We start from the raw sequence: 7,987 nt of genomic DNA on the forward strand, positions 1-7,987 counted from the left end.
CCAGTGGTACTAAAAGAAGTGCAATCTGCACTGAAGGAGTTGGTAGATAACCAGGTTCCAGGAATTGAAGGAAAACAAATTGAAAATGCTTAATAAACTGAAGCAGAACTGAAGTCTTTCACTTGTCTATGCCAAGAAGTATGGATGACAACTTCCTGGCCAAATAACTAGAAAAGACCCATACTTGTGGCCTTTCCAAAAAGTGATGAAACAGAACCAGAAATCATCAAACAATATCATATGCAAGTAAATTTTTGTTGATGATAATTAAAAAGCAGTTGCAACAGTATATCAACAGTATGTCAACTTCAAGCCAGGTTCAAAAGATGATATAGATGTAGGGCTATCATTGCTGACTTCAGATCTTGGCTGAAAACAGAAAATACCAGAAAGTTTATTTGTGCTTTATTGACTATACAAAGGCATTTGACTGTGTGGATAATAACAAACTATGGATAATATTGTGAAGACTGAGTATTCCAGAAAACCTAATTGTGCTCATGAGGATTCTGTACATAGAACAACATACAGGTGTTAGAACAGAGCAAGAGGATAGTGAATGGTTTAAAATTAGGAAAGGTGTGTGCCAGGTTTGTATTTTTTTACAATATTTTCTCAGTGTGGATGCTGAGAAAATAATCCAAGATGCTTGATAATGTGAAGAACATGACATCAAGATTAGAAAAAAACCTCATTAATGAACTGTGATGTGATGTGCAGATGACACTATGACACTACCAAGCTTACTGGATCAAAGGCTTTTGCCTTCAGTATGGATTGTACCTTAATGTAAAAAAAAAAAAAAAAAAAAAATCCCCAAAACTGGACCCGTAAATAATATCATAATAATTGGAGAAAAGATTGAAGTTGTCAAAGATTTCATTTTGATTGGGTCCAAAATCTGCTCTTATGGAAGCAGCAAGAAATCAAACTATGTATTACTTTAGTCAAATTTGCTTCAAGAGACCTTTTTATACATTAAAGAACAAAGAATTCAGTTTGAGACCTAAGAGGTCTGGCCCAAGCTGTAGTATTTGCAATTACCTCACATGCATGTGAAAGTTGGACAGTGAATAAGGAAGACTATAGAAGAATTGATACATTCATTTGAATTACAGTGTTGGGGAAGAAAGTTGAGGCCTGAAGAAGAAAACAAAATCTGTGTTGGGAGAAGTAAAACCAGAATGCTCCTTAGAAATCAGCATGGTGAAACATCATTATTCTTACTTCAAACATGTTACCTGGAAAAGGACATAATGCTTAGTAAAGTGGAGGGTCAATGGAAAAGAAGACCCCCAAAGAGATGAATTGGCACCGTGGCAATAGCAAAAGTCTCAAATGTAGTAACAATTATGAGGATGGTGCAATACCATGCAGTGTTCTGTTTTGCTGTGAATACTGATGCTATGCATCAGAACCAACTGGCCAGCATCTGACAATAACAAAGAAAAATAACTGATAGTGAGCATTTCTTCAGGTTTGTTGGTTGTCTGAATGTCTTCTTTAATGAAGTGTCTGTTTGTATCATTTGTCCCTCTTTTATTAGACTATTTTTATTTTCCTTTTAAAGAATTTAAGTTTTCTACAAACATTGGAAATTAGTCCACTTGTCTGATATGTCACTGCCAAAAAATTTCCCCAGTCAGTGGGTTCTCTTTTTACTCTTTTGGTGAAATATTTTGATGTACATAACTTTTTAATGATTAGGAGGCCCCAGTCATCTAGTTTGTCTTCTGTGTGTGTTTGTCTTCTGTCTGCTGTTAGAGTGTTTTCAGTTGTATTTTGATAGTGTATTTACACCTTGTTGGCATGCAATTTAGTTTGTCCTTATTTTTCCATTAATGATCTTTAACATTCTGCTTTACATTTAGGTCTTTTATTCATCTTTCACTTGTCTTTAAATATGGAGTGAGATATGGATACTGTTTGATTTTTCTGCAGATGGAGATCCAGTTTTGTCAGTTGGTACAAAGTCTATTTCTTCCCTGTACTATATGTTTTAGCCTGTTGTCAGGAGTGCTAGTGTGCTACTGTCAGATAAGCACTGGACCACAAAGCACTGGCAGTTGAAACCCAACAGCTGCTCCTTAGAAACCCTATGCATTGTTGTTAAGAGTGGGAACCAACTCAAAGGAACTTAGCAAGTTCCTTTTCTTCTGAACAACAAGACCTTTGAAAAAGAACAGATGTTTGTAAACGGGTGAATTTAATTCTGAGCTCTCAAGTCTCTTATATTGGTCAGTGAATCTTTCATTGTACTAGGCTGTTTTGACTACCATGGCTGTAGGTTTTGAGATTAGGAGTTGAAAGACATCCTACTTTCTTCTTTTTCTTTAGTAGTGCTTTGCTTATTAAAGGTCTCTTTCTTTCCCATATAAAGTTGACCAGTATTTTAACATCTGTTAATAGAATGATGTTGGAATATGAACGGGTATTGTGTTATATCGCTTTGGGTAATATTGAGATTTTCACAATGCTAAATTTTCCTACCCATGAACATGATATATACTTCCATTTATGTACGACTCTCTTGGTTGCTTTTAGTAGTTTTTTTTATAGTCTTTATATAGGTCATTTGTTTCTCTGGTTAGATTTATTCCTAAGTATTTCATCTTTTTTGGTGGCGATTGTAAATTATGTTGTTTTCCTGATTTTCTTCTCAGAGCTTTCTTTTTTAGTGTACAATATCTGAATAATTTCATGTGTTGATCTAGCAAACTACCATTTTGTTGAATCTTTCAATTGAGTTTTTGTAGTAGGAATGGATATTGGGGTTTGTCAAATACCTTTTCTGCAACTATCAGTAGGATCATGTGATTGTTTACCTTTGTTTTATTTATGTGGTTAATTCGTTGATTGTTTTTCTAATACTGAGTCATCCTTGTATACCTAGTATATACCCCGCTTGTTCATGATGTATTATATATATATTGGCAGATTGTTTTGATTCTATTGGCTAGGATTTTGTTGAGAATTCTTGCATCTATGTTCATAAGGGATGTTATGTTAAGTGCCGTCAAATTGTTTCTGACTCATAGTGACCCTGTATAGAGTTTCCAAGGAGTTTGAACCACCAACTTTGTGTTTAGCAGTCCAGCACTTATTCTACAGTGCCACCCCAGGACTCCAAAAGGTGTTGCTGTTGTTAAGTGCTGGTGAGTTTGTTCCAACTCATAATAACCTTGTATAGGGTTTCAGAGGAACAGTGGTGGGTTTGAACCACTGACTTATATTTAGCAGCATAATGGATATTGGTGTATAATTATGATTTTTAGTGATGTCTTTCCCTGATTTGGGTTGGGATCAGGGTTATTCTTCCTTATGTGAATTAGGAATTTTTTCATTCTTTGCCATACTTTGGAATCATTTAAATAGGATTGGTGTCAGCTCTTCAGCTTTTCTCTGAATGTTTGATAGAATTCACTAGTGAAACTCTGGGTCTTGACTTTTTTTTTGTTGGGAGTTTTCTTTTAATAACCTGATTTTTAAATTTTTTGCTTTTGTTATGTGTCTGTTAAAACTTTTCCTCCTTCACTCTATGCTATTTTATGCAGGTAATGTGTTTCTTAATATTTGTTCATTGCTTCCTGGTTTTAAAATTTGTTGGAATACAGTTCTTCATAATATTCTACTAGTTTCTTTTCATTTCCATTGGTTCTGTTGTGATGTCATGCATTTCATTTCTTAATCATGTTATTTGTATCTTCTGCTTTCCTTTATTAATATGCCAGAGCCCTGTAGATTTTAATTCTTTCAAAGAAAACACTTATCATTTTGTAGATACTTTCTATTGTTTTTCTGTTTTCTGACTCATTTATTTCTTCTTTAATCTTTATGATTCTCTTTCTTCTGGTGACTTTAGGCTTATTTTAATGTTCTTCTTCTAACTGTTGGAGCTGTTGGGCCAAAGAGCTGATTTAGGTTCTTTCTTCATGTTTGAGATAATCATTTATTCCTATAAAGTGCCTTCTGAACACTGCATTTGTTGTGTCCCAAAGGTTTGGAATGGTATGTCTTCAGTCTTATTTATCTTATTTATTTAAAAAATGTTTTCAGTTCATTATTTCTTCTTCTATTCCCAAGTATTTTTTAAAGTAGAGTGTTATTCAATTTCTATGTATATTATTATTTTCCCTTGATTTTCTTGGTGTTAATTTTGAATTTTTTAGTATTGTGATCTGAAAAAAAAAAAGTGAAATTGTTTTATGGAATGGTCTCTATTTGTCTATGAGGTCAAATTGCTTGATTGTGTTCTTTAGTTTTTTGGCAACTTTGGTGAATTTCTTTCTAGTTGTTCTGTCATCTAGTGTGGAGTGTTAGGATAATCACTGGACTGCTAGGTGAAAGGTAAGCAATTCAAACACACCATCCATCCCTCAGAAACCCTGTACAAGGTTGACATGAGTAGGAACCAACTCCACAGTTCTTAGCAACAGCAAAAACTGTTATTGTAGGACTTACTATTTCTCTGTTAAATTCTGGGAGAGTTTTATTTCTAGATTTTGAAGTTCTTTCACTGGTTGCATAGCCACTTATCATGGCTATGTCCTCTTATCCACCACTCATCTGTCAGTTTGTCATACTGTGGTGGCTTGAATGTTGCCATAATGCTGGCAGTTATGCCACTAGTATATTAAATACCATCAGGGTCACCTATGGCAGACAGGTCTCAGTAGAACTTAAAGAATGTGACAGACTATGAAGAAGGAGTGATGGACTACTGAATAGTTAATCACTGAAAACCTTATGAATAGCAGTTGAGCATTGTCAGATATAGTGCCAGAAGATGAAAACATTATGAATAGCAGCAGAACATTGTAGATATAGTACCAGAAAATGAGTCCATCAGGTTGCAAAGCACTTAAAATATGATTGGGAAAAGTTGCCTCCTCAAAGGACAGTTGATCTTAATGTGAATGGAACAAAGTTTATGAGACTTTAATTTTCTGATAAGGCATAACTCAAAATGAAAAGAATAAGCTGCCAGTATCTATTAATAATCAGAACATGTATTTCACAAAGTATGAATCCAGGAAAATTGGAAGTTGTCAAAAATGAAATAGCATGCATACAGATCAATATCCCAGAAATCAGTGAGCTGAAACTGACTGGTATCAGTTGTTATAAATCAGATAATCATATGGTTTACTATGCCTGGAACAGGAAAATGAAGAAGAATGGGGTCACATTCATTGTCAAAAAAAGCATTCAAGATTTATCTTGTAATACTATGATATTTGTGATATGATGACATCCATATACCTACAGGCCTGGTGTGGTGCTATAGGATAAATCCTGGACTGTGAACAGCAAGGTTGGTGGTTCAAACTCACCAGCCATTCCTTGGAAACACAATACAGGGTCACTGTAATTTGGAACTGACTTGAAGTCAGTTATCAGCAATAAAAAAGAAAAGAAGCTTATACTACTATTATTTGAATTTTCACAAAACCACTAAGCCAGTGATAAAGGAAATAGAAGACTTCTACTAACATTTTCAGTATGAAATTGATCAAACATGAAATCAGGATTCACTGACGATTACTAGTGATTGAAATGCAAAAGATGGAAATAAAGAGGAAGGACCAGTAGTTGGAGAACACATCTTTGTTGAGAGAAATAATACTGGAGATCACATGATAGGATTTTGCAAATATTTTGTTTAAATAACTATACATATGAACCTACCAGGTAGAATACACAGGAATCAAATTGACTGTATATTTGGGAATGGATGATGGAGAAGGTCAAAATCATCAGCAAACACAAGGTCAGCAGCTGTGAAATATACCACCCATTGCTCATATGCAAGTTCAGGTTGAAGCTGAAGAAAATTAAGATAAATACACATGACCTGAGAGTGAAGCATCTAGCTGGTAAGAATGAGGGGAGATGCTCAAGAATGCCCAAACTTGCAGATAGTACCTATTTGTCTTAGCTTCAATGGTTTGATGACCAGAGCTCAACTTGTTGTTGTTGTTAAGTGCCATCGAGTCGGTTCCGACCCATAGCGACCCTGTACAGGGTTTCCGAGGGTGTAAATCTTTACAGAGCTCAACTAGAGGAAGATAAAGAAATTTGATAAAGGAAGCAAGTGTGAATTGCTACAATTTGATGAACTTGACCTATACTTATGAATGTAGTAGATCAAAATACCAATAGAGAGGGAAGAAGTCTTCAAATCTAAGATCAAGCCTATCCTTTCAGCATACAAGGTTGATAGGGATGGGAAACTTACACATTGGCTACCTAAAATTGGGGGTAGGGTGGGTGGATATAAAGTGGCTGGCTTACAAGTTTTCAAGAGGGAGTTGAGTTTCAGAGTGTGCAGGGAGAAGGTGGAATCTCCACTGAATAGTTTTCATCTTGTCTAAATGGGTCTGGTGAAAGGACATGGGGATAGGAATCTTTTGACTCAATAGTGAATAGCTGTTATCATGACAAATTGTGAATTGTGATTGTCAAAACTGTACAGGCAGAAGTTTTGCAACATAAAGGGGGGAGTAGTTAATCTTACATTCTAGGAACAGAGGACCCTAGGACCATTAAGAGAAAAGAGCATGAATGGATCATAGGACCCTAACAAGAGAAGCCGTGACACCAGAGATGGAGGTGGAGATGAGTAGAGCAGTTGAGGACTCCAGACTCAAGGAAAGAGAAAGGCTGTGTGTTGGTGACCAGGAGGATGGTTTGCAGAATGTGCCCTTTCGTTATTTAAATGATTACACATTCCTGAGTATTTTTGTGTACATTGGGAAAAAAAAGAAACCAGAGGGAATAGAAGCAAATAATGTTAAATGATGATTCTTGGAGGGGATTGTAATCACTGCAATGAAACAGAATAAGATAGGAAGAGTTCAAATCAGATGTTCTCCCAGGTAAGCTCTCACTCAATTCATAATAAAGGCTTTAAAAAAAAAAAAAATCACTCTGGAAAAATAAAGTCAAAATATGATCTTGAATATATCTCACCTGAATTTAGAGACCATTCCAGGAACAGATTTGATGCATTAGACACTAATGACTGAAGACCAGAAGAATTTGGGGACAACATCAAAATATCATAAAGGAAGAAAGCAAAAGGTTATTAAAAGGGTATAAAAGAAAATACAATAATATATGTGAGACTCTGAAGTTTTCTCTTGAGTGAAGAGAAGCTAACACAAATGTAAGAAATGAAGACATGAAATAGCTGAACAGAACATTTGGAAGGACTGCTCAAGAAGACAACATAAAGTATTGTAATGAATGTGCAAATATCTGGAGTTAAAACACCAAAAGGGGAGAACATGTTAAGCATTGCTTAAGCTAAAAGAACTAAAGAAAAAAAAATTCAACTCTGATATTGCAACACTGAAGAATTGTATGGGCAAAATTTTGCTAAAGATAATAAAAAAATAACTGCAATAGTATACTGACAGAGGTTCTAGCCTGATTCAGATGAGGATGGGGAACAATAGATATCATTGCTGACATCAAATAAATCTTGGCTAAAAGTAAAGAATACCAGAAAGATGCAAGTAATATCTTGCTTAAGATAATTTAAAAATAGCTGCAACAGTACATTGACAGGGAACTGCCAGAAATGCAATTCAGATTAAGAAGAGAAGTTGGAACTAGCAGTATCATTGCTGAAGTTAGGTGAATATTGATCAAAAGCAGAGAATACCAGAAAGATGTTTACTTGTGCTTTATTGCCTGTGCAAAGGCTTTTGACTATGTTGATCATGTTGAAGCATGGATAACATTGTTGAAGAATGAGTATCCCAGCACATTTCATTGTGTTCAAGAGAAAACTGTACATCGACAAAGAGGAAGTCATTCAAATAGAATAAGGAAATACTGAATGGGTGGAAATCAAGAAAGGTGTGCACCAGGTTGTATCCTTTCACCCTTCTTATTCAACCTGTATGCTGTGCAAACAATCTGATAACTTGAATCATATGAACATGAAAAAAACAAACAAAAATCATCAGGACTGGAGGAA

Source organism: Chrysochloris asiatica, unplaced genomic scaffold (assembly GCF_000296735.1).
Source record: "Chrysochloris asiatica unplaced genomic scaffold, ChrAsi1.0 scaffold00332, whole genome shotgun sequence".
NCBI lineage: Eukaryota > Metazoa > Chordata > Mammalia > Afrosoricida > Chrysochloridae > Chrysochloris > Chrysochloris asiatica.